The following is a 26842-nucleotide window of genomic DNA, read 5'->3' as shown; positions in this document are numbered from 1 at the left end:
ATATTCTGCTTTTATATTCTATGCCTTCGTTAGTAAAGTATCCCATATTCCTCCTTAACTGTCTTATCAACAGGTCCTGCTATCTTCATGGAGATGCGCTCCAAGGTCCCTCTGCTCCTCTACATTTCTCAGAATCCACCATTTGTTGTGTATTCCCTTGCCTTGTTTGCTCTCCCTTTTCTCCAGCTTCAATTCCATTTGCCACTTGAATTGTCATTTGTTTTTTTCCTGCAGTTGTCAGCTTTCTTCCTCACTCTCCACCATGCAACCACTGTTTGTATGATCTGCAAGCTTCTTAATTGTGACCCCCTACATTTAAGTCTAAACCGGGGGACATGGTGGCATTGTGGTAATGTCGCCATGGTAACTGGTGGAGTTTGAATACAAATGATAAATCTGGAGTTGAAAAGTTAATAAAGGTGACTATGAAACCAGTGTTGATTGTTGTAAAATCCATCTGGTTCATTAATGCCCTTTAGGGAAGGAAATCTCCTCACCTGGTCTGGCCATCATGCAACTCCAGACCCACAGGCAATATGGTTGACTCTTATATGCTCTCTAACATAGCATAGCAAGCCACTCAGTTGTATAAAACCACTAGGATACCTAAAATGAATGAAACCGGATGGACCACCCGGCAACGGCCGAAGCACTGGGAATGACAACAACAATGCCAGGCCTATTGGCCCTGCAAAGGTCTCTTCATGAACCTCAGGAGACTTGTGCTAAAACTGGGAGAGCTGTCCCACAGACTAGTCAAACAACAGCCTGATATGGTCATACTTGCTAAATCGTACGTTATATACAATAGAACCATAGAAAAGTTATGACACAGAAAGAGGTAATTTAGCCCATCATTTTTGCGCTGGCCTAAAAAGAAAAAAGAAAAAATTATCTGCCCATTTTAATCCCACCTTCCAGCACTAGCTTCATAGCCTTGCAGCTTACAGCACTTCAGGTGCAGACCCAGTTGCCTTTTAAATGAGCTGAGCATTCCTGCCTCCATCACCAAACCAGGTAGCAAATTCCAGACATCCATCAACCTCTGTGTGAAAAAGATTTTCCTCTTGTCATCTCCAACCCTTCTACCAATCACCTTAAATCGGTCAAATGCATCTGTTGCATCTGTCCAATGTCCCAGACATCACCACCAACATCCCTAAGTATCTCCTGTCCCACTGGCAGGACAGACATAGAAGTGGTGGTGGCACAGTGGTATACAGTTGGGAGGGGGTTGCCTAGGGATCCCTCAATGTTGCCTGCAGACCCCATGAAGTTTCATGGCATCAGATCAAACATAGACAAGGAAACCTTCTGCTGATTACCACATACCCCTCCCCTCCCCCAGCTGATTAGTCAGTACTCCTCCAAGTTGAGCACCACTTAGGGGAAGGAACGAGGGTGGCAAGTGCACAGAATGTACTCTAGGCGGGGGACTTCAATGTGGTTCGAGGCTGAGCTAGCTAAGTCCTAAGGGACATAGCTGCTGGACTGGGTCTGTGGCAGGTGGTAAGGAGACCAACAAAAGGGAAAAACATACTTGACCTCATCCTCACCAACCTGCCTGCCGCAGATGCATCTGTCCATGCCCTTATCGGTAGGAGTGACCACTGCACAATCCTTCTGGACCAATCATGGGATAGCAGATGGAATAAGAGAGAATACATAAATGGGGTAACAGATCTAGCAACTTAAGACTGAGCAACCATGAGGCTCTGTGGGCCATCAGCAGCAGCAGAATTGTACTCAACAACAATCTATAACCTCATGGCCTGGCATATCCCCTACTCTACCATTACCACCAAGCCAGAGGATCAAACCTAGTTCAATGAAGGGTGCAGGAGGGCATACCATCAGCAGCACCAGGCATATCTAAAAAGGTGTCAACCTGGTAAAGCTACAAAGAGAAATAATTGCGTGCCAAACCACATATGCAGCAAATGATAGACAGAGCTAAATAATTCCACAGATCTAAGCTCTGCAGTCCTGCCACATCCAGTTGTGAATGGTGCTGGATAATTAAACAACTAACTGGAGGAGGAGGCTCCACTAATATCCCCAGCCTCAATGATGGGGGAGCCCAGCACACCAGTGCAAAAGATAAGGCTGAAGCGTTTGCAACAATCTTCAGCCAGACATGCCGACTGTATGATCCATCCCAGCCTGCTCTGGAGGTCCCCAGCATCACAGGTGCCAGGATTCAACCAATTTAATTCACTCCACATGATACTAAGAAATGGCTGAAGGCACTGGATATTGCCAGGACTATGGGCCCTGACAATATTCCGGCAATAGCACTGAAGACTTGTGCACCAGAATTGGCCACACCCCTAGCCAAGTTGTTCCAACACAGCTACATCACTGGCATCTACCCAGCAATGTGGAAAATTGCCCAGGTGTGCCCTGTACACACAAAGCAGAACAAATCCAACCTGACCAATTACTAACCAAACAGTCTGCTCTCAATCATCAGCAAAGTGATGGAAGGTGTCTTCAATAGTGCTATCATGTGGCACTTACATAGCAATAGCCTGCTCACTGACACTCAGTTCAGATTCCACCAGGGCCACCCACATCCTGACCTCATTACAGCGTTGGTTCAAACATGGACAAAAGAGCTGAACTCCCAAGGTGAGGTGAGAGTGACTTCCCTCGACGTCAAGGCAGCATTTGACAGAGTGTGGCATCAAGGAGCCCTAGCAAAACTGGAGTCAATGGGAATCAGGGGGAAAACTCTCCACTGGTTGGAGTCATACTCAGCACAAAGCAAGATGGTTATGTTGTTGGGAGTCAATCATCTCAGCTCCAGGACATGGCTACTTAGGTTCCTCAGGGTAGGGTCCTCAACCCAACCATCTTCAGCTCCTTCCTTCCATCCTAAGGTCAGAAGTGGGGATGTTTGCTGATGATTGCACAATGCTCAGCACTAATCATGACTCCTCAGATAATGAACCAGTCCGTGTCCATATGCAGCAAGACCTGGGCAATATTCAAGCTTTGACTGATAAGTGGCAAATAACATTCATAGAATCATAGAGAGTTTATGGCACAGAAAGAAGACACTTGGCCCATCATGTTTGTGCAGGCCAAAAAAATATCCAAGCTCCTTCTAAGTTGAGGTTTTCTGCCTCTACCAGCCTTTCAGGCAGTGAGTTCCAGAGCCCCCTCTGGTGAAGATTTTTCCTCACCTCCCCTCCCATTCTTCTACCAATCTACCAAGTCCAAGCCCCCTAGTCATTGACCTCTCTGCTAAGATAAATATGCCTTTCCCATCCACTCTATACAGGCCCCTCACACTCTCAATCTCAATCAAATCTCCCCTCAGCTTCTTCTATTCCAAGCATAACAACCCCAGCCTATCCAATCCTTCCTCATAACTGCAATTTTCCAGTCCTGGCAAGACCCTCATAAATCTCCTCTGCACCCACTCTAATGCAATGACATCCTTTCTGTAATGAGATGACCAGGACTGCATACAGTACTCAAGCTGTGGCCTAAGTAATGATTTATGTAGTTCCAGCATAACCTCCCTGCTCTTACCTTTCATACCTCAGCTAATAAAGGAAAGGATTCAAAAAGGCCTCTTAACCATCTTATTCACACAACACAAGTGCCAGTCAATGACAACCTTCAAAAAGAGGGAACCTAACTATCTGCCCTTGACATTCAATGGCATTACCATCGCTGAGCCCATCCGCTACCAATATCCTGGGGATTACTGTTGACCAGAAACTAAACTGGACTAGCCATATAAATATTGTGTCTACAAGAGTAGGTCAAAGGCTGGGAATTCTGTGGAGATTAACTCACCTCCTGAGTCAGAAAACCCTGTCCACCATCTAATTCAGGAGTGTGATGGAATACCCTCCACTTGGCTGGATGAGTGCAGCTCCAACAACACTCAAACTGCCCAATAGCCCTGCTAATCTGACTCAAACACCAATGGTTGCATTTTATGCAGAGGGAAGGAGCAGACTGCTCACTCCATCCCCTGCTCCCCTCCCTCCCACTCCCCCAAAAGGAACATGCCCACCCCACAGCCATAACACATTAGGGGTCAGTAAAGTGGTTGAAAGAGGCACTTCTGCCCCTTTGTGCGCAGGGGTCCCACACTGGGGAGCTGCCAGCTGGTCTGATTGGCCAGAACTCAGTAGTGGGCACCACCGGGATTGCAACAAGGAGGACAATAGCTGCCCCAGAAAGGAGTGTCCCAGGGTTTGAAGGCCAGGTTTTGGAGGGCAGGGGGCATGGAAGGAAGGAGGTTTGATATCTACAGGGGGTGCCGCTAATGAGGGCAGGACACCCATAATTGAGATGCCCCCCTCTTCTTTTCCACCCTTTTTCAACTAAGCCTTCAAAAACAGCCTGCCAATTCCAGCCCGTCTGGCAATGCCAACTGTATTGTGGTATGGGCAGCATACTGTTCAGGTCAATAGGTTTTTTAACAACTAATTGCTCTTTCATTATTTATTTACACATGGCAGGCAGGCTGCAGGGGGTGGTTAGGAAGTTGGTGGGCTAGCCACCTGCCCGACTTTACTTCCCCCCTACCCCCAGCTGATAACACCCCAAGTGGGGAAATCTAAAATCCAGCCCCAAGAAACATCTGTTACACAACACTGCCCTCTAGTGTATGGCAAACAAATTTCAGGCATTAACAGAAAATGCCTGAAATGCTTAGCAGGTCTAGCAGCATCTTTCTGAAGAGAAACAGAATTAACTTTTCAGGTCAAAGTTCTTTCATTGGAATACTAACAGGGTTATCTTAATGCCTAATGCCTGTTTAGGGACCCTTTCCTGGAAATTCCTCCTCTCCTTCCCCCTTGAAACATATTGGAATCCTAATCATTGGGAGGAAAGCAATGAGAAACAGAGTGAGGAAGGAAGAGCGAGCACAGAGAGAAGCAGAGCAGGGAGGAGACAAGGAAAGGAAAGTGAACGAGAGAAAGATAAAAGCAAGGAGGAAGAGATGAGTTGAAGGAGTGAGGAGGGGAGGGAGATGGGTGTTGAAGGATGAAAAGAGAGAGGATTGGTATAGGATGATACAGATGGGCACAGAAGAGAGGGGATGGAGGCAAGTACAGGGGAAGGGTTTTTGCCTCAATTTTTTGGGACTTGCCCATGGTTTGTATGGAGCTTCACATTACTGCGGAATGACATGCAACTCCTTGTTTTAACATGTATGCACCCACCCGCTGCCTCCCCTTCCCTCAGCTTCCATGGGTGGTGCATCCTAGCAGTGTCAGCGCAACACTAAAACCACAATGTGCCACAGAAAATGTATCACCTAAACCTGAACTATTTTGAAAGTCTCAGATCAGATAATGCAACAGGGTGAAGGTCAGGAGCCTATCATACACACTGCCCCAGCTCACTAACCTCCTGCTGAAGACCCTTTCAAATGTTCAGATCCCAGTAGCAGAGGAACTCCAGCTCCCCACTGGCCACTCAATTGGTTGCCCAGATTTCCACACAAGTAGGAGTCACTGCAGAATCCTCTTACAGTTGCCTGCTAGTACAGAACTTGAATATTGCTGAAAAGAAAGACACATTGCCAAAGCTTTATATCTTGCACTCATCAGGACAAATGCAAGAATGCTAAATTTCACATGATCACAACAATTGGTTAGCAAGTTGACTCTGATTTTGTTTTTATTATTCTTTCATGGGATGTGGATGCCAAGGCCAGCATTTGTTGCCCATCTCTAATTGCCCTTGAACTGAGTGGCTTGCTAGGCCATTGCTGGGAGCGGGTAATAGTCAACTATATTGTTGTGCAAGTAGAGTCTCATGTAGGCCAGGCCAGGTAAGGACAGCAGGTTTCCTTCCCTAAAGGATGTTATTGAACCAGATGGGTTTTTCCAACAATCAATGATAGTTTCATGGTCACCATTACTGAGATTAGGGGCAGGATTTTCTGGCCCCTCCCGCCAGTGGGATTATCCAGTCCTGCAAAATCAACAGGGATTGGAATGGCCCACCACATCCACTGCAGAGAACACCTTTAAGTTGAGGCCAGAAAATCCCAGCCTAAATTTATATTCCAGATTTTATTAATTGAATTCAAATTCCACCAGCTGCCATGGGATTTGAACCCATGTCCCCAGAGCATTAGCTTTGACCTCTGCATTACTAGTTCAGTAGCATTAGCACTACACCACCATTGGCTAAGGTGTTGCCATGGAGAAAACACAGGGAACTATAGTTTTCAAGAGTTTGCTCGCCCTGATCTCAATTCCAGCTCCGTCTCAGCCCCCATCCTTGATCCCTATCCTGACTACATCCTGGCCCTAACTCTGTTCCAAAACAAGGCCCGCCCCGCACCGTTCTAGCCTTAGCCTTGATCCTAAACTATGGCCCCCACTGCCTTGAATTACAATCAGGGCTACAGAACAGGAAGAGCTCATGTTCAGCCCAGGCCTACATTAAGATACCCGTCCAACGAAAATGGGCACAGAGCAACAATTAGCTTTAGGAGCAGTGGGTTAGACAGTGGAAAACCAGCTTATGTCCCAATCCCATGATCCATTATGAAAATACATTCAGATATGGACATTTTTGCTTGTGTGCCTGGTGTGTCTGTGCATGTGTGACTGCTGTACATGTGTATGCCCTTATGTTTTGTGTCTGTGTGTCAGTACCTTGTGTTGCATCTTTGCATTTCATGTGTGTATCTGTGTTTTTTGTTTCTGTGTCTTTGTGTGTGTCTGTGTATGTTTGTTTTCTGATTGCCTATAGCATGTTTATCTGTGTCTGGCTATGTCTGTGGTGTTTGTGTGAGTCTATGTTTGTAAATCCGTGTGTGTGTGTGTGTGTGCGTGTGTGTGTGTCTGTCTATGCATATATTTTAGTGTGTAGCTACATATGTGTATTTCTGTACTTTGTGACTGGCTGTGTGCGTGTCTATCCATGTGTCTGTAATATATGTTTGTGTGTGTGTGTCTTTGTTAGTGTGTGTATCCATGTATGTGTCATTGTCTTTGTATGTGTATATTTGCTTGTGTATGCGGTTGTGTCAGTGTTGTTGGTGTGCATGTACATGTGGCCTCTCTGGGTGTATATGTGTGCATCTTTTATTTGTTGTATGCATGTGTCTATGTGTTTTTCTGGTGTGCACGTATGCTTGTTTGTGTTTGCCTGTATCTGTGACTATGTGTGTATGTATCTGTCTGCACATTTGTGCCTGTACATCTGTATGTGTCTGTGCCTCTGTGTTTTTGTTTTCCTTGTTTCTGTGTGTGTATTTCTGTGGGTGTGTGTATGTGTGTGGGTGTTTGTGTTGTCTGTGTGTGTGTCTTGGTGTGAGGCCTATGATTCCACCCTTTGGCCTTCATTCCCCGAAGGCCCTTGAGCTCCCTCCACAAGTGATTTCCCCCGTCCCGCCCTCAAGACTACCAGTTAACCCCCCAGATCAATTTCCCATCTAGGATCAGGCCCCTCACACCATCCTCTGTCAGGACTCGAATTCAGCAGGTCCAACAATCGCTTCTCGAGTGTTCCCCACATCACCAATCGGGCTCCCTTCCGGATGTGTAGAGATGTCACAAAACTCCACAGTGAAAGGGAAAACCACACACCCCTCTGCCCCTACTCCGATCAGTTCAAATGATTAAAAAGCAACCCTCTCCCCAACATGTGTGCCTACATCATGGATACATATGTCTTTGCGTGTGTGTGTGTCTGTTTCTCTGTGTGCTTAAGTGTATGTATGTGTAGTCTCTGTATTTGTGTGTTTGTTTCTGTATTTCTGTTTGTGTCTTTCTTTTCAATGTCCATGTGTGCATTTTTGTGTTGTGTGTAAGTATGGGTGTGTTTCTGTATTTCTATGTATATGTGAGCATTTATATGCTGTTTATGTGTATGTATCTGGTTGTGTGCCTGCCTGTGGGTATCTGTCTGTGCCTGTGTTTTCTGTGTCTGAAAATTTCAGAACATGTCTGCATCTGTCTGTGCACTTATCTGTCTGTATGTCTGTACCGAGTGTGTCTGCATTTTCCTTCATGTATCTGTATGAGTTTGACTGTAGCTGAGGCTGGGTTTTCTGTCTGCTTACAGTGAGAAGACTAGATGAAGGGCCATGTCCCAGGATGTTATGCAGTCCATGTGTGAAAAGGATTTTCCGGAAATGACGGCATCAGTCCAGGACTAAATTCCCAGCACAGGACAAAATGTCAGGAAATACTGTTCTCAATGTCAAGACACATGGAAAGCTCCGGCACCAACCAGGCACAGAGTTTTGCACCAAACTTGAAACCAATCCTTCTTCGCATCAAAATAGTGGCCAACTCCATAAGGACCACACGCAGAACCAACAACGAAGCAGTGTCTGATGTTTTTTGTCTCAGCTTCCAATTGAAACACAAACAGAAGCTGCCCAACATCCAGTGCTACAGCAGAAGCTTAAATTTAAAATGAGAATCCCAGATGAATTATTAGGAGTGAAATAACCCTGATAAATCTACCACCAAACCTGCAATATTTAGTGTGTTTGTTTAACGTGTTTAATTTTGTTTTTTAAAAGCAAGTGAAGTTTTTTAAGGTTAATATCCAACTACACAAACTCAAACTGTGTCCATCATGTCTGCCAACAATGTTCTGCAGGATATCACAGCAGTCCAACAATTTGTCCTCCAAGCGGTTCCTACGATTGTTAAAGAACCACCTCAGAGGCATGGCAGTGTCACATGAACCTGCTGTCCTCTCTCAGGAAGGCATTATTTTTTCTTCCACACTGCCACTCCACCCGTCCCCATGTCTGTCAACCAGCCGAAGCAGCTGCCATCATGCCAAGGTGGTGAAGGAGCAAGTCGGGCCTTCTGGTGCTACAGCTGCTCATTCTCTAAGGTTGGCAGCAGTCTCCCTGTGTGGATAGTCAATAACCTTCCCCCAGCCAGGCTGCAACCATTGGGTTATCTCTGCCTAAGGGCACTAGATAGGTAAAGACACATGGAAAACCAAATCTAAAGGCACTGATGTGATTAATTGATGTTTGTATGAACGTGGCATTTCTGATTTGGGAAAAATAGTTTAGAATGTTTATGATGCTTTTAACTTTTGCCTTGTGGCCAGGAAAACATGCTGATGGACAGCAACAGAGCCAATGGAAGGTATGTGCCTGTTGGTGAATGTGAAATTGGGGTTGTGTTTCTTAGTTTCACAGTCAGAGGAGTCGGCCATGGACAGCCTGGCCAGAAAGGGGTTGTATAAGTTTTCCCTGCCCTTTCCCCTCCTCCTTATCCTGTCTCTTCTCCTCCTGCTGCTCAGCTGGTCATCATATAACTGGGGGAAAGGACTGAGCCCTCATGATGGCAAGGTTGTGCAATCTGCAGCAAACCATCACGAACCTTAACACCGGCTCTGCTAAATACTGCCAGGTTCTTCAAGTGGGGACAGGCAGTGCAAATATGCTTCAGGATGACAATAGTGTGCCTATGATATTTTGTGAGGAACCACAGCTTTCATGGTATGTATGCTGCCCATGTTTGTATTGTAAGGGTTCGGCAACATAACCATGAGCCATGTCATTATCATACAGCTTTTGTTGCCCAGTAGCCACCCTCATGTTTCTCACGGTGACACAAATGCAGATGGCACAATGAACTGCTGCCAAATGAAGGCATCATGGCTCCTGCCAAGATAATAGGCATTCACCTGCTCACATACCAGCTGGATCTTGAGGGACTGATTTCCTTTTCAGCCGCAGTACATCTCAGAGTTTACATAGGGTGGCTGTAAAGTGAGGTGTGTGCAGTCCACTGACCACCCTGCACTATAGGAAAGCCCCCAACTCTCACAAATCCATGCACTCACTCCGCCGGCTGCTCTCTGGCAAGCGAGAATGCAATATATTCAGTTCCCAGGGAATACAGAGTATCACTTTCCTCCCTTATTGAATAGTGGACTGGGAGATGTTTCAAACATCTGCTGCTCCAGCCTGGAAGGAGCACAACGGATAATGTTTCATGGCCACTGTCATCTTTGCACTCACTGGCAACGCTGTTCTCACCCTATTCTGAGGTTCCAGTTGTGCCTGAAGCAGCTGAATTAATTCAATGACGACATACTTAGAAACCTGCAATCATATTACACTTTCTCACTGAGTTTCAGACAGGAATATTGGCTCCCTGAACATCTTGGGTGGATACAACCTCTTATTGAGTTACATTCTCCCCCTCCTTCCACCTCTTCAAATATCTGATTCTGTGTTGTGCCATCTTTGTTTATTCTCCCTGTCATCTCTGTTTATTCTCCCTGTAATGCTGTCAGTCAAGATGAATTCTGGCTATTGTACCCATTGGCAGTGCAAGTGGTCTGTGCGGGATCCTTGTAGTCAGGAAAAATTCCTTCAGTACCTGTCACACTACTCCCTGTGACTTTAGCAACTTTAACAAATTCTAGAAAGAACCAAATTTGGAGGTGATGGCGGATTGGTATTGTTGCTGGACCAATAATCCAGAGACCCAGTGTAATACTCTGTTGACTCAAGTTCAAATCCCACCATGGCAGATGGTGGAATTTGAATTCAATAAAAATCTGGAATTAAAGTCATGAAACCATTGTTGATTGTTGTAAAAACCCACCTGGTTCACTAATGCCCTTTAGGGAAGAAAATCTGTTGTCTTACCTGGTCCAGACCCAAGGCAATGTGGTTGACTCAGAAATGGCCCAACAAGCCACTCAGTTGTCACAAACTGCTACAAAGTCACAAAAAATAAATGAAACCAGATGGACCACCCGGCATCAACCTAGGCAACTGAAACAACAATAGCAATCTCAGCCCTGTCAATCCTGCAAAATCCTCCTTACTAACATCTGGGGGCAAGTGCCAAAATTGGGAGAGTTGTCTCAGAGACTAGTCAAGCAATAGGCTGACATAGTCATCCTCACAGAATCATACCTTACAAATAGTGTCCCAGACTCCACCATCACCATCCCTGGGTGTGTCCTGGCCCAGCAGAGGTGGTGGCACAGTGGTCTGTACAGTTGGGAGGGAGTTGCACTGGGAGCCCTCAGCATCAACCCCGGACCCCATGAAGACTCATGGCATCAGATCAAACATGGACAAGGAAACATCCTGCTGATTACCACATCCTCCCTCAGCTGATGAATCAGTTCACCTCCATGTTGAACACTCCTTGGAGGAAGCACTGAAGATGGCAAGGGGGCAGAATGTACTCTGGGTGGGGTATTCAATGTCCATCACCAAGAGTGGCTCAGTAGCACCACTGAGCTGGCAAAGTCCTAAAGGACATAGCTGCTAGACTGAGTCTGTGGCAGGTGGTGAGGAACCAACATGAAGGAAGTACATACTTGACCTCATCCTCATCAACCTGCCTGCCACAGATGCATCTGTCCATGACAATATTGGTAGGAGTGACCACCGCACAGTTATCGGCTTCACATTGAGGATACCCTCCATCGTGTTGTGTGGCACTACCACCGTGCTAAATGGGTTAGATTTCAAACAGGTCTAGCAACTCCAGACTGGGCATCCATGAGGCGCTGTGGGCCACTGGCAGCAGCAGAATTGTACCCGAACACAATCTGCAACCTCATGGCCCAGCATATCCCCCACTGTACCATTACCACCAAGCCAGGGAATCAACCCTGGTTCAATGAAGGGTGCATGCCAGGAGCAGCACCAGGCACATCTAACAAAGAGGGTGTCAACCTGGTAAAGCTATAAACGCAGGACTACTTGTGTGCCAAACAGCATAAGCAGCAAGTGATAGACAAAGCTAAGCGATCCCACAACCAACGGATCAGATCTCAGCTCTGCAGTCCTGCCACATCCAGTCGTGAATGATGGTGGACAATTAAACAACTCACTGGAGGAGGAGGCTCCACAAATATCCTCATCCTCACTGATGGAGGAGCCCAGCACATCAGCGAAAAGATAAGACTGAAGCATTTGGTATAATCTTCAGCCAGAAGTGTCGAGTGGATGATCCATCTTGGCCTCCTCCGGAGTTCCCCAGCATCACAGATGTCAATCTTCAGTCAATTCAGTTCATTCCACATGATATCAAGAAACAGCTGAAGGCACCAGTTGCTGCCAGCACTATGGGCCCTGACAATATTCTGCCAATAATATTGAAGACTTGTGCTCCTGAACTTGCTGCGCTCCTAGCCAAGCTGTTCCAGTACAGCTACAACACTGGAATATACTTGGTTATGTGGAAGAATGCCCAGGTATGTCCTGTATGCAAAAACCAGGACAAATCCAACCCAGCCAATTACTGTCCCATCAGTGTACTCTCAGTCATCAGTAAGGTAATGGAAGGGGTCATCAACAGTGCTATCAAGTGGCACTTTCTTAGCAATAACCTGCTCACTGATGCCCATCTTGGGTTCTGCCAGGGCCACTCAGCTCCTAACTTCATTACAGACTTGGTCCAACATGGACAAAAGAGCTGAACTCATGAGGCGAGGTGAGAGAGACTGCCCTTGACATCAAGGCTGCATTTGACAGAGTGTGACATCAAGGAGCCCTAGCAAAACTGAAGTCAATGGGAATCAGGGGAAAACTCCCTGCTGGTTGGAGTCATCCATTGCCTTAAGGAAGATGGTTGTGGTTGTTGGAGGTCAGTCATCTCAGCTCAGGACATCACTGCAGGAGTTCCTTAGGATAATGTCCTCGGCCCAACCATCTTTAGCTGCTTCATCAATGACATACCAACCATCTTAAGTTCAGAAGTGGGGATGATCGCTGATGATTGCACAATGTTCAGCACCATTCACAACTCCTCCGATACTGAAGCAGTCCATGTCCAAATGCGGCTGTGTCACCGGGGCAGTGTGTCTGGGTGTGTGTCTTGGAGGGCAGTGTCACTGGGGCAGTGTGTCTCGGAGTGTGTTGGGGTGGCTGTGTCACTGGGCAGTGTGTCTGGGGCGGCTGTGTCACTGGGCAGTGTGTCTGGGGCGGCTGTGTCACCGGGCAACGTGTCTTGGGCGGCTGTGTCACCGGGCAACGTGTCTTGGGTGGCTGTGTCACCGGGCAGTGTGTCTGGGGCGGCTGTGTCACCAGGCTTGGGCTGACAAGTAGCAAGTAACATTTACGTCACACAAGTGTCAAGTAATGAGCATCTCCAACAAGAGAGAACCTAACCATCACCCCTTGACATTCAATGGCATTATCATTGCTGAATATCCCACCATCAACATCCTGGGGTTACCATTGAATATAAACTGAACAGGACTAGCCATATAAATACTGTGGCTACAAGAGCAGGTCAGAGGCTAGGAATCCTACGATGAGTAACTTACCTCCTGACTCCCCATAGCCTGTCCATCATCTACAAGTCACAAGTCAGGAGTGTGATGGAATACTCCCCACTTGCCTGGATGAGTTCAGCTCTCACAACCCTCAAAGCTTGACACCGTGCAGAACAAAGCAGCCCGCTTGATTTGCGCCACATCCACAAATGTTCACTCCCCCTACCACTGATGCACAGTAGCAGCAGCGTGTACCATCAACAAGATGCACTGCAGGAACTTACCAAGGCTCCTTCAACAGCACCTTCCAAATCCATGGCCACTATCATCTAGAAGGACAAGGGCAGCAGGTAGATGGGAACACCACTACCTGAAGTTTCTCCTCCAAGTCACTCACCATCCTGACTGGGAAATGTTCCAGGATTTTGACCCAACGACAGTGAAGGAACTCACTCCCTAACAGTGCTGTGGATGTACCTACACCACATGGACTGCAGTGGTTTAAGAAAGCAGCTCACTACATACCTTCTCAAGGGCAGCTAGGGATGGACAATAAATGCTGGCCCAACCAGCGAAGCCCACGCCCCATGGATGAATAAAAAATAAACACATCTACCATTGCAGCAACAAGCAGCAGAAATCATTCAGCAATGGACCTCCAAGTGCTTCATGCTCTGCTGTTTATGTTTAAGAGACGGGGTTTGCTGCAGTATGAAGTTCCAGTAGATACCAACACAGGATCAATCAGCATTGCACTGCACCCATTCTAATGTCCTCAGCAAGATGGTGTTTTGCACAATCCTCATTAAAAATACGTGAGCATGCTGCAGACTCCATTTTGGATCCAAAATGGCACTCATAGTACTGAAACAGTACTGAAGCCAGCATATCTTCCAGTCAGCAACAAGCAATGCCAGGGAATGTCTAGTTTGTTCACAAAGCACCCAATTAATACTCAAACTCACTGAAATTGACTGCTGCTGATCTCATCATTCTGCACCCTCTCCACATTCCCCCTGCTATTCCTTTCACATGCACTGGAGTCTACCATTGGGGGGGGTCATGACTTTATCATGCTTTTTCCAATAAAAAGAAAGAAAAGTTATATATCATAGCTTTACATTTGTTTTCAAATTTGACATTAATTATGTCTCTGGAGTGAGACTTGAACCCATGACCTGCAGCGACAGAAGATAAGAGGGTTGCAGACTGGATCTTGTCCAAAAGAGCTCAAGTAACAATAAACTGAGGAGGTGAGATTGAGTATGTATAACAATTGATATTTATAAAGCGACTTTCTCATGCTATCAGGATATCAAACAACACTTTACAGCCAATTATGTATTTTTGCATTAGTGTAAAATACAGGAGCCATTTTGCACACAGCAAGCTCCCTCAAACAGAAATGAGCTAAATGATGAGTTAATTGGTCTAGGGATAGTCATAGACCAGAATATTGGGAGAAGGCGTGAGTTCTCCTTTTAAAAAAGTGACCTGAAATCTTTATCCTCTACTTTCAAGGTCAGACTAGGCCACAGTTTAACGTCTCATCCAAAAGACGACACCTCAAATGATGCAGTACTCCCTTTGTTGCTTACTGGGAGTGTTAGCCTGGATTATGTGCTCTGTCTCTGGAGTGAGACTTCAACCCACGAATTACAGGTACAAAGGACAAGAGAGTTACAGACTAGACCTAGTTGAAAAGATCAAGGAACAATAAGTTGAGGAGGTGTGATTGCAGTACCACATGTAACAACTGATATTTATAAAAGAACACAAACCCTCCATTTTCTGCAATGTCTTTCCTAGCACTTCATTTGCTCTCTAACCCCCAAGAGTGTGACTTTTGCTGTAATCCCATTCCCTGGGAGTCCCACCCAGCCCCTTCACCCTAACCCCACCAATCCCTGCTCCACCCACCCCCATCCCCACCGATTCTCTATACTTGATAGAACAATGGGTAAAGACATAAAAATATAAATTTCTATAGAATCTGTCACATCGTAAATGGCAAACTGTTATTACACAGCATATTCTCTCATTCACCAAGAGTGGTGCCATGAGCCATGTGCTAGAGTCGGCACTGAATCTCCTCAATAGATCCCAGCCTACAACTCAATCCCATCTGCCAGTTATTCAGTTCATAAATCATCAAATCCCTCAGCTGAATCCCAGTCTGCACAGCACACCTGGGTATTTGTTGTTCTATGTATAACCTATATATATGTTCCATATCTAGCCTAGATAAGATGATGCCTATTCTATGACATCAACTCCAAGGAATCCCTTGATTTCCATAGGCTCCAAAAATCTATTCAATCTACACAAAGACTGAGCATGCACAAGCATTTGGGTTAGAGAATTCCAGAAATTCCTAATCTTCTGGGTAAAGACAATTCTCATTGTCACACTTGCCTGCCCCCTAGTTCTTAACTCTTCAGCCAGGGGAAACAGTTCCCCACCATCTGCCCTATCAAACCCTATTTGAATCATTTATATTTCAACGAGATGACATCTAATTATTCGAAATGCCAGACAGCTTAGGCCCATTCTACTCAATCTGTCATTTTAGGGTCACTCTCTCATCCCAGGAATCTGTCCAGTGAAACCTTGTTGCACCTCCTGTCAGGAAAGTCTATCCTTAGTTAGGAACAGACCAGAACTTTGCTAATTAGTCCAAGTGTGGTCTTACCAAAGTCCTGAATGGTTGCAGCAAATGTCACTTACTCTTGTACTCCAACCCCCTTGAAATAAAGGCCAACATACTACTTGCTTTCCTAATTGCTTCCTGTTCCTGCATGTTAACTTCCTCTGTTTCTTGTACAAGGGCATCCAAATCCCCCAGAACACAATCATTTACTACTTCCTCACTATTTAAAAATATAAGCAGTTTTCTTATTCTGTCTTCCAAAATAAATAATCTTTTCCACGTTATGTGCCATCTGTCACCATCTTACCCATTCACTTAACCTGTCTGTCTACATATTACATGCTCTTTGTGTCGTATTCACAGCTTACATTCTCACCATGCTTTGAATCATTAGCAAACCTGGCCACATTTCACTTGGTCACTTGAATATGGCTTATAAATAGTTCAGGCATCATTTGTGTCATAAATACATTATGCAATTTGTTCTACAAAACCACAAATGTTTCCATTGAACTGGACATGTGTTGCATTAGAGTCTGACCAGCTTCTTGCAAGGCTATGCTATGACACCCTAGCTCCTGCTAACTTGCACAGATCATTTCAAAAACAACCGCAGCGGAACAACTCTGAGCTCTGGCCTTTTGCCTGGGCAACCTCAGCCTTGTGGATTCAAAGATGCAGGTTGTTTATTCATGGGTTTACTCATTGCAGTTCGATCTGTTTTACTGATAAAGTCTGTTATTTCTCATGAGAATCTCTCTAATCTCTTGCCGCAGTTTTGCCAGTGTGCAAAATCACCTTGCACAGAACAAGCAAAAAGCACCTTTCACCCTGCAGTTACTAAGCTCAGTCAATGGAGAACTTAACCCAAAAGCATGGCTCAATATTCTGATCGTGAAGGGAATTAGTCTTTAAGGGGACGCTGAATAGGTACATGATGGAATAAAGAATAGAAGGATCTGCTGATAGGCTGGGATGAACTAGGAGGGGAACAGTCTCAGGTGGAGCATAAACAAATTTCTTAAGTAGGTCAGCCTGTTCCTCAGCTGTAAATTCTGAACAAATTGAGAACTTACATTCCCTTCAACCTGCCAACCGTTGCCTCTCTCGCTCTTAAATATATCCTTTCGTGGGATGTGGGCCCTTGATTTGAGCAGTTTGCAAGGCCAATTCAGGAGGCAGTTAAGAGTCAGCCACATTGCTGTGGGTCTGGAGTCACATGTAGACCATACCAGATAAGGACAGCAAATTTCCTTTCAATTGCAGATTTGTTAATTGAATTTAAATTCCACCAGCTGCCATATTGAACCCAAGCTCCCTGGGCCTCTGGATTATTAATCCAGTGACATTACCATAATTCCACTATTCTGACCTCTATTTTAACAATGCCACTGGATCACTGTTCTTGTTAGTAAAGCATATGCTCTTCCTAAATTCCAATCGAACTGTCCCACACACTCCTCCCATTCTTCCTCTTCAGTGTTAAAGGTAAAGCAGATTACACTACCTGTCATACATTCACCTTTCCCCAAACCATCCATACTCTGGCTAATCCACTCTCTCCCCAGTTTCCTGCTCCAATCTACTTTTAAAATTCAAGCTCAGCCTCTCCTAACTGTGACTTACTGATCTCTTTGCTTCTGCTACTCTTTTCACTCTTAGTGGTGTCCTGCGCTGTGGGTTCTGACCTTCTCCTCTTTTTGACGTAAACACAATGAAAAGCTGTGAGTCACAGTTGGACATTTGTATTATTTAAAAATAGCTTCAATTTATATCACATTTCCCATCTTCAAGACATGGGACTGCACATCTCTAATGTGGAGAGAGGCAGATAGGCTGAATAGTGTGTGTGTGGAGAGTCAGTGAGCGGAGTCAGTGAGGAGGGTGCGGGGTTTCAGATGAGAATCGTGAGGGGAGTCAGTGAAGAGGATGTGGGGGGGTCAGTGAGGACAGTGAGGAGATTCAGATGAGGAGACTCAGGAGAGGAGTGTGCCGTGGATTCAGTGAGGTGTGTGTAGGGAGCTGACACTGGGAGTCAGGCCCACTTACTATTCTCCTTTACCCAGTAACTCCTCTCTCTGTGTTGATATCCCTGTGTGTGGCTGGAATCTCTGGACTTTCTCTTTGTGTGCCAGTCTGACAGCCTGTGAACAAGGGACTGAAGTTCAGGGATGATTTAGTCTGACTAACCTTCTGCATCTTGCAGATTCTGGGCCAGACTGAGATTATCAACCTGTCATGTGACTGCCCATCTTTAGTCACATTCTGCTGGGTGTGAGAGCAGTTTGCAATGTTCCTGATCACAATCAAAAAACGCATTCATATGTCATAGTGAAAGTGTCTTCTGTGTCATTCCTGCCAGTTTAAAAAAACAACTGTGTTCTGACCTTGGGCCCACTTTCTATCTCTCCACTCCTCCCTTCTGTCCATTATATCTGATATTTCAATCCCTGACACCTCCTACTCTACCTTCAGCTTCTTCAAAAGCATCACTCTCACTCTAAGCCTCTCTGATCAGACTGCCAACTCTTCACCCACCTTGAAATTCAAGCTTCTCCTGGTTGCTCAGCCGCCTCTCACATTCTCAGCTCTGAACTTTCACTGTCCAGCACCCTCCACTGACCTCTCATCACCCACCCCTCACCTCCCAACACTCATTTCTCACCTTCCCACAGTCTTGTCTACCCACTTCACCTCTCACCTCCAAAACTCTCCTCACCTCTGACTCCCTCTGACCCTCATCACTCACCATGCCACAATCCAACTCTCACCTTCCACCCTCCAGTCTCCTCACATCCAGCCCAAATCCTCCACATCTTTCACCTCCAAACTCCCACCTATCTCTCTATCTCTCCACCTTCCCATTTGCCTAGATTCACACACACCAATCCTCAGATCAATGCAAACTGCTGCTCTTCCCCACATGCAGTTCAAGGAAATTTGCCAGGAGATCACAATGTTAGTTAAGCGACACTAGACTGCTGCAGCAATTCTCTCACAGTGTATCTAACTCAAGCCTGCAGACATCAGTCAAGACTGAGGGGCAGGTGGACATTAATTCTGAGAGTTTGTGAGAAGAATGAGGGCACTGATTCAAGATACAAAAATAAATTGACTGCATTCCTCACAACTTGCATTTCCACTTGGCTTTTTTTAATCACCAGCAAACCTAGATACTTAACTCTCTGTCTCTTTGTAAAGTCATTAATATAGATGGTAAATAGCTGAGGTCCAGCACTAATCCTTGATGCTCTCGCTATTAAGTGCCTACTAACTTGAAAATGCCCCAGTTATCCAGACTCTCTGCTTCCTGTCTGTTCATGAATCCTCTATCCATGTTCATATATAACTCACAACTCCATGAGCTCTTACTTTGTGCGATAAACTTTTGTACGACACCTTGTCAAATGTCCTTTGTAAACCCAAGAATACTACATCTACTGGTTCCCCTTTATCAACCTGACTAGTCACATCCTCTGCAGCTACCTCTTTTAGAACCCCAGGATGTAGCTGACCATCAGGTCTCGGCGATTTGTTGGCTTTTTGTCCTTTGAGTTTCTATAGCAACCTGAGAGCTTCACGTTCACGTTTATTAAGACCAGTTTGTTTTTTATTTCTGGAGCTTTGAAACTTTGACTTTGTTTTTTCTCAAACTCGTATTCTCTGGATTATCAATGCAGGCAGTGAGATTACAGAAGCTCCCCATTATCAGACTGTCCTTACCTACAGTGCAGGGTGGGCCGTTCCTCTTTTGAATAATAAACAGTAGCATGAAGTGAAAAGTATTTGTTCCAGTTGCTGACAGAAGTGTATCTGCTGTGTAATTTCCTCACAGGGATTGGGCTGCAGATTAACAGTGACATAGGAATGATTAGAGAACAACCTGAGATCGAACACTCTTACACAATCTACAGAGCAGTCAGCAGATCCCCAGCTGTGGAAAATTACTAGAAAGGGCCATGAGATCTCAGGTCAATGGTCGTCCACCACCAAACCTGTGTAAAAAAAAAAACAGGAAGCAGAGATTTCCTGCAGGTAAACTGTCTGAATGTGATAAACAAGACTGTGTGGTGAGATGTGCTGGATCTGTCCTGTCATCACTCTCTCCTGACTGTGAAATTGTGGAAGGATTCACAGGGCAAGTAACAGTCTGATGGCCTGGAGGAGTCACTCCTTCCAGGGGGAACCATCTGGATAATCAGTCAGAAGATGGTTAGTACCTTAACACAGTAAGGTTTGATTGTGTCTCTATCAGGCCCCCTGATAATGGCTTACCCACACCCGCTGGATTGTGGAATCCGAATCCATGTTAACCCAGTTCCCCAATCTCCACAACAGTCTGGAGTGGGGTTTGAACTCTGAACCCTCTGACTTCGAGCCAGGAAACACAACCAAGAAACCACAGGCTGATTCCTGCAGCAGCAGCTGATCAAGAAACAGACACAGTAAGAATTCAATGTGATTCTTCTCCCCACGGCATTATACTTGCTCCCTTGCCCTCCCATAAGGGGCTACATCAGCTGCACTGGCTCCCCCACCCCCTAAAGGGTTAAATCAACACATCTCTCTCTGTTTCTTATCCAAAACTTCACCAGATGGCATGTTTTGGATAGGCCAGGTGTTCCAAACCATTGGCTCTTATGAGACACCACGTCAGACAATCATCCACTTGTAGTTTTCCAATGTGCATTAACATAGTTTGAGGGACCTCATTCCTCTCGCAGCAGGGACTGCTGGATAAGTCTAGGTGCTGAGGCATGGTCAGCTATTCGACAACATAGGCAGTACAGGGGAGTATTTCCTCACACTTTCCTGTAGAGGGCACCAGACAGCAATCAGGACAAAAATTCTGAGGTACTGTTTCCCTCCTAAGCCAGGGGCATGGGTGCCAGCTTACCTTAAATACTGCCCAGAGATCAAATCTAAACATTGGCTTATTGGTTTGCAGACAAGGACAAAGAGAGTATGAATAAATGCATCTTTTTTAGAGCGGCATGCGGTGAATTGTGGGATACCAGAGGGATCAGTGCTTGGGCCCCAGCTATTCACAATACATATCAATGATTTGGATAAGGGAACCAAATGTAATATTTCCAGGTTTGATGACGACACAAAACTTGGTGGGAACGTGAGCCATGAGGGGGATGTTAAGAGGCTTCAAGGCAATTTAGACATGTGAAGTGAATGGTTAAATACATGATAGATGCAATGTAACGTATGAAGTTATCCACTGTGGTAGAAAAAACAGAAGGGCAGAGTATCATTTAAATGGTGATGGATAGGGTAATATTGATGTACAAAGGGACCTGGGTGTCCTTGTACACCAATCACTGAAAGCAAGCTGCAAGCAGTTCAGAAGGCGAATGGCCTTCATTGCAAGAGGATTTGAGTAGAGGAGCAAAGATGTCTTACTGCAGTTGTACAGGGCCTTGATGACACCACACCTGGAGCATTGTGTGCAGTTTTGTTCTCCTTACCTAAAAAAGGATATACTTGCCATAGAGGGAGTGCAGCAACGGTCCACCAGACTGTTTCTTGGGGTGGCAGGGTTGTTGTATGAGGAGCAGCTGGGCCAAATAAACTTGTATTCACTGGAGATTAGAGGAATGATAGATCACACAATCACAGAATCTTAATGGCACAGAAGGAGGCCTTTCTGCCCATCATGAGCATTATTACCTAGTGCCATTGCCTTGCTTTTTCCCTGTAACCCTGCACATTGTTTCTTTTCAAATAATCTTCTAACGTCCTCTTGAGTGTTTCAATTCAACCTGCCTCCAGCACACTTCCAGACAGTGCATTCCAGGCCTGAACTACTCGTGTGAAAAAGTTTTTCCTCATGTCACATTTGCTTCTTCTGCAAATCACTTTAAATCTCTACCCTCGCGGTCTTGATCCTTTTATGAGTGGGAAAAGCTTCTCCCTATCTACTCTGTGCAGCTCCCTCATGATTTTGAACATCTCTATCAAATCTCCTCTCAGCGTTCTTCTCTCCAAGGAGAACAGTGCCAACCTTCCCAATCTATCCTCATAGCTCAAGTTTCTCATTCCTAGGACCATTCTTGTAAACCTTTCCTGCACTCTCTCCAACATGTTCACATCCTTCCTATAATGTGGTGCCCAGAACAGTACACAATACTCCAGCTGAGGTCTAACAAGTGTCTTATATAAATTTGACATAGCCTCCCTGCTCTTGTACTCTATGCCCCTATTAATAAAGCACAGGATACTATATGCTTTATTAACTGCTCTCTCCACCCGTCCTTCCACCTTCAGTGATCTATGCACATATACACCAAAGTCTTTCTGCTCCTGCACACCCTTCAAAATGTCACCCCTTATTTTATATTGTCTGTCCATGTTCTTCCTTTCACAATGCATCACCTCACAATTCTCTGCGTTAACCTTCATTTGCCACCTATCTGCACACTCTACCAACTTTTCTATGTCCACTTGAAGTTCCACAACATCTTCCTCACAGTTCACAACACTCCCAAGCTTCTTATCATCTGCAAACTTTGAAATTATCCCCTGCTCACCAAGATCTAGATAATTAATATATATCAGGAAGAGCGAGGGTCCCAATACTGACCCCTGGGGAACCCCAGTACAAACCTTTCTCCAGCCTAAAAAATATCCATTGATCATTACTCTCTGCTTCCTATTTTTCAGCCAAGTTTGTATCCACATTACTACTGTCCCATTAATCTCATTGGAACATAAATTCTGACAGGGATGGACAGATTGGATGTAGGTTTGTTATTCACTCTGGCTGGGGAGTCTAGAACAAGGGGTCGCTGTATCAGGGTATGGGGTAGGCCATTTAGGCTGAGATGAGGATAAACTTCTTAACTCAGAGGGTGTTGAATCAATGGTTTCTCTACCACAGAAGGCTGTGGAGGCCAAGTCAGTGACTCTATTTAAGGAGGAAATAGATTGATTTCTAAACTCTAATGGCCTCACGAGGTATGGGGAGAGCGCAAGATTACAGCTTTGAGATAGAGGATAAGCCAGGGACATTTTGAGTGGTGCAATAGGCTCGAAGGGCCAAATGACCTACTCCTGCTTCTACTTTTTATGTTTCTATGTTTCACAGACCTTGACCAAGACCACTCACCTTGAAGGAGAATCTGGCTGTTCTCCCTGAAGCCAAGCAGAATCACCTCTATCCCTGGTCTTACATACCCTAGTTAGTGAAGTTGAGGCAGGAGGAGCTAACCCAGGATAAATGGTGGGACATTGGAGATAACGAACCACTGATGCTGGCCTCGAAAGGGTCCAGCAGCAGGCGGGCCCAGCCGACTGTGAACCCCCATCTCGGGGTCCAAGAGCACCTCCAGCTCAGACTTCAGATGGAACACAGCCTTCCCGCACATATTGAAAGCAGCTATGATTGCTGAAGGGCTGGAAACCTCAGACAAGCCATTCACTCGCACCTTGATTGTCCCGTTCGGGGCGAATGTCGATCTTTACCTGATTTTGTTTGTGATTCCTGTGAATGATGATGAGGCAGCAGGACAGCAGGAGAAGTGGGAGCAGCCACTCCCATGCAGCTCATTGTAGACCCCACCACCAGCAAAGATAGAGACACCATGCAACCGTGAACAACACCCACCCCAAGTTTCAGGCCTGATGTTCCTGATGACAAACTTTGTCTGTACAGAATGATATTGAAAAGGAGAAAGGGGCAGCTCTCAGAGTCAGGCTGGGGGGATGGGGGAGGTGCGCTGCTGCAGGGGTGCAGTTTCCAGTGATTACTAATGTCTCTGAGTGATTTTCTTCATTGGGGGGAAATGAGATTTCTTCACCTAGGAGAGGCAGAACTGCTCAGGTCCACTCGTCTACCATGATGGAACTGAAACAAATGTCACCCAGGGACATCCAGCTGTCCCAAGTCAGGCAGTGGGAGAGAGCAGGGGTTTTTGTGTATGGACTAGACAGCTTTCAGGTAAATGCACACTCATCCCCTCACAATCTACCAGCCTGTCCTCTTTCCTCCCCACCTTCAAGTAACTGCTTTTATTAAGAAGTCTACAAGTATCCATGTCTTGCTTTAAAACTCCGTGACGAAACAGCCGAAGTGCTAAAATCACCCAGAATTCCTGCTCCTGATTCTCATGCTGCAGCTCCCACACAGAAGCTGTGTGTCTGCCTATATGCAATTGTGTGTCTGTTATTATCTGTATATATGCATATTCCTCTATGTACCTGTATGCCTGTCTGACAGGTCTGTCTGTGTATCTAAGTGTATTTCTCCATGATCAGACCATTTCCCGGTCCCAATGATAAATTTTATGTCTCAGGATCTTCTCCAGCAGAGGCTCACATTTCCCCAGTGTGAATGCCCAGGAGCAAGAATCTCCTTCCTCAGTCCTGGTGAAATGTGAGGTGCCCAAAGACAGGACTGGAGAAAATGCCCTCGAGCGATGATTTTAAAAAAGAAACCTCCCAGGAAATTAAAGAACCCCTATATCAGAGAGCTAGGTCAGGGATTTGAGGCTGTCAGGTTCGTGTCCTTTCCCTTTAAGTGATGGTCACCCACTGTGAAGACTGTCACCAATCACCAAATTTCATCAAATGAAACTAGGAATTCTGCCAGAATACTGTTTAAAGAGGCCTCATCACTTTTCACTGGCAAGTCCATTCCAATCACATCCCCGTTCTGTAAAGTATTTTCAACTATTTACTATTGGATTGTGTGTGCTGTTGCTGCACATGTTGCTCCTGAAAAGACACTTTCTCATTCAGTTTCTTACTCCCTGTCCATCACTTACTCCATACCAAATACTCATTCTCTTCAGTCCCTCACTGCCCCCACATTCCCTCACTACCTCTTCAATTCCTCACACTCTCTTCACTTACAGATTCATACAATCTTAATGCACAAAAGGGTGCCATTTGGGTCAGGCTTTGATGATTTGAAAGTACCAGAGAATTTTGAATCAAATTCTTCCTATAAACTTCTCATATAAGAACAATCCAGTTTTTCCAATCTCTCCACATGATTGAATTCCCTCATCTTTGTTATAATCCTAATAAAACTCTCTTTACCTGCTCCAGGGCATTGACAACCTTCTTAAGGTTGCCCTAAATTGTGCTCAATAATGCAGCTGACAGATAACTAGAAGAGTATGCAGCTTTAGCATAACTTCCTTGTTTTTGTATTCAATGTCCCTATTTCTAATGGCAAGTTTCCAATTCAACAATAGTCTACATTTATATAGTGACTGTAAATTAAATGCCCCAAGGTGTTTCACAGGAGTATTATAAAACAAACCATGACATTGAGCCACAAAAGGAGATACTGGGTGGAATTTTCCCAGATTTGCACTAAGTGCAGGCAGGTAAAATGGAGTCCTACGCGCCGATGAAAATGGTGGGTTTTCATGCCGAATTGTCCGGAGCCACCTCATTGTTTATTCAATCCAACAAAACACATTATTTCCATGGTGGGCGGGCTCTCATTCGCCCACTAGTCATCACCACACTGTCGATTCATGCCAACCGCCATCTTTAAAAGGTAGCAGCCAGCAAAGTTCTTATCATCACCAGCTCATCACCACTGCCCGGACGACACATGGCCAGCAAAGAAAAAAAGGCTGCAGCTTCCCCCCACCGCCCCCCCAGCTTGAACGACAGGTCCCTCGATTGACTGCTGGATGCTGTAGAGGCCACCGGGATGTGCCCCATGCCCGTTCTGGTCGCAGGGTAAGCAGCTAAGTCACCAACCCAGCTTGGGAGGCAGTGGCAGCGGTGGTCAGTGCAAAAGCCCTGATCACCTCCATTCCGCCAGGATAAGTCACTCTTTTCATCACTCCCAACTCTCACACTCACAAACCCATCACACATCCACAGGGCCCCCACTCACTGCCAGTTCAAGGGACATCACCATTCACTCTCTCACACTCACTGTCATTGTCCTCATCCCATCCATGGGACCACACACCACCCACACAGGCCAAACATACTTATCATCTGGCCTGGCAGGCATCCTGAAACACTCCCCCAATTTCTATCCATGCAGGATGAACTGGCTCACAACAGGAGGGAAAGGTTGCAGGCAGTTCGAGTGATGCCAGAGATCAAGGTTCTGACAGAATTCGAAAACAGAGATACCCACCCGGTCAGCGATGACCAGGACCGGTCCTATGCTGACGGTGAGGTCACCGCTGATCTACAAAGTGAGGATCCAGCAGTGCAACATCCATGAGACAACCATGCAGTGAGTGGTGTTTCCTGTTTCACAGGCCACTGCCATGCACTAATGATCTCGCCTTGCTTTTGCAGGTACATCTGGGAAGCAGCCAAGAGAGTCCATGACCCAGGGCCTCCGATCAAGCCCCGAAGAAACATCTGAAGAGGATGCTGTCCCAGTCCCGGACGAATTGCACAAAGTTGTGTGCCATGGAGAAGATGGCATCCGTGACCTCGTGGATGCATTTGTGTTTGGCAGATTGTGCCAAGGTCACCTGTGGATCCCTGAAAAGAGCCATTGGCATAGAAATTGAGCACTGTGGTCACTTTCACAGCCACTGCAGTGGATGCCCTCCATATCGCCTTGGCACCAAGTCTTCTTCAGCCTCTGTAGGCCATCAGACATACAGCTAGGTCACCAGGATCCATGATCCTGATGTGGTTCTCCTGCAGCATGAACGGGAAAGAGACGTGGTTATCACGTCTGTACCTAGCGCCTTTCCTGCCCCGTGTGACCAGCCCTTAACGCTTCCCGGAGAGTGCTGGTCACCCCTCGGATGGCCAGAGATGCCCTGTCAGCCTGTAATATGGGGGACCTGGGTCCAAACCAGGATGCTGAGATTGGAAGAGGTTGTGAGCACCTCCAGCAGTGACTGCTACATGGCCGGCATTGGTGAGGAGATTGTACAATGTGTGCAGTCCAACTGCTTCGCGGACCAATAAAGTGGTGGCGGACTCGAAATCTGTGCGGGGTGTAAGGTATGGAGCGCTTGGGTGACCCTT

Source organism: Carcharodon carcharias, chromosome 7 (genome assembly GCF_017639515.1).
Source record: "Carcharodon carcharias isolate sCarCar2 chromosome 7, sCarCar2.pri, whole genome shotgun sequence".
Taxonomy (NCBI): domain Eukaryota; kingdom Metazoa; phylum Chordata; class Chondrichthyes; order Lamniformes; family Lamnidae; genus Carcharodon; species Carcharodon carcharias.
The sequence above is the reverse complement of the archived record's forward strand: the minus strand, read 5'-3'. Positions refer to the sequence as shown.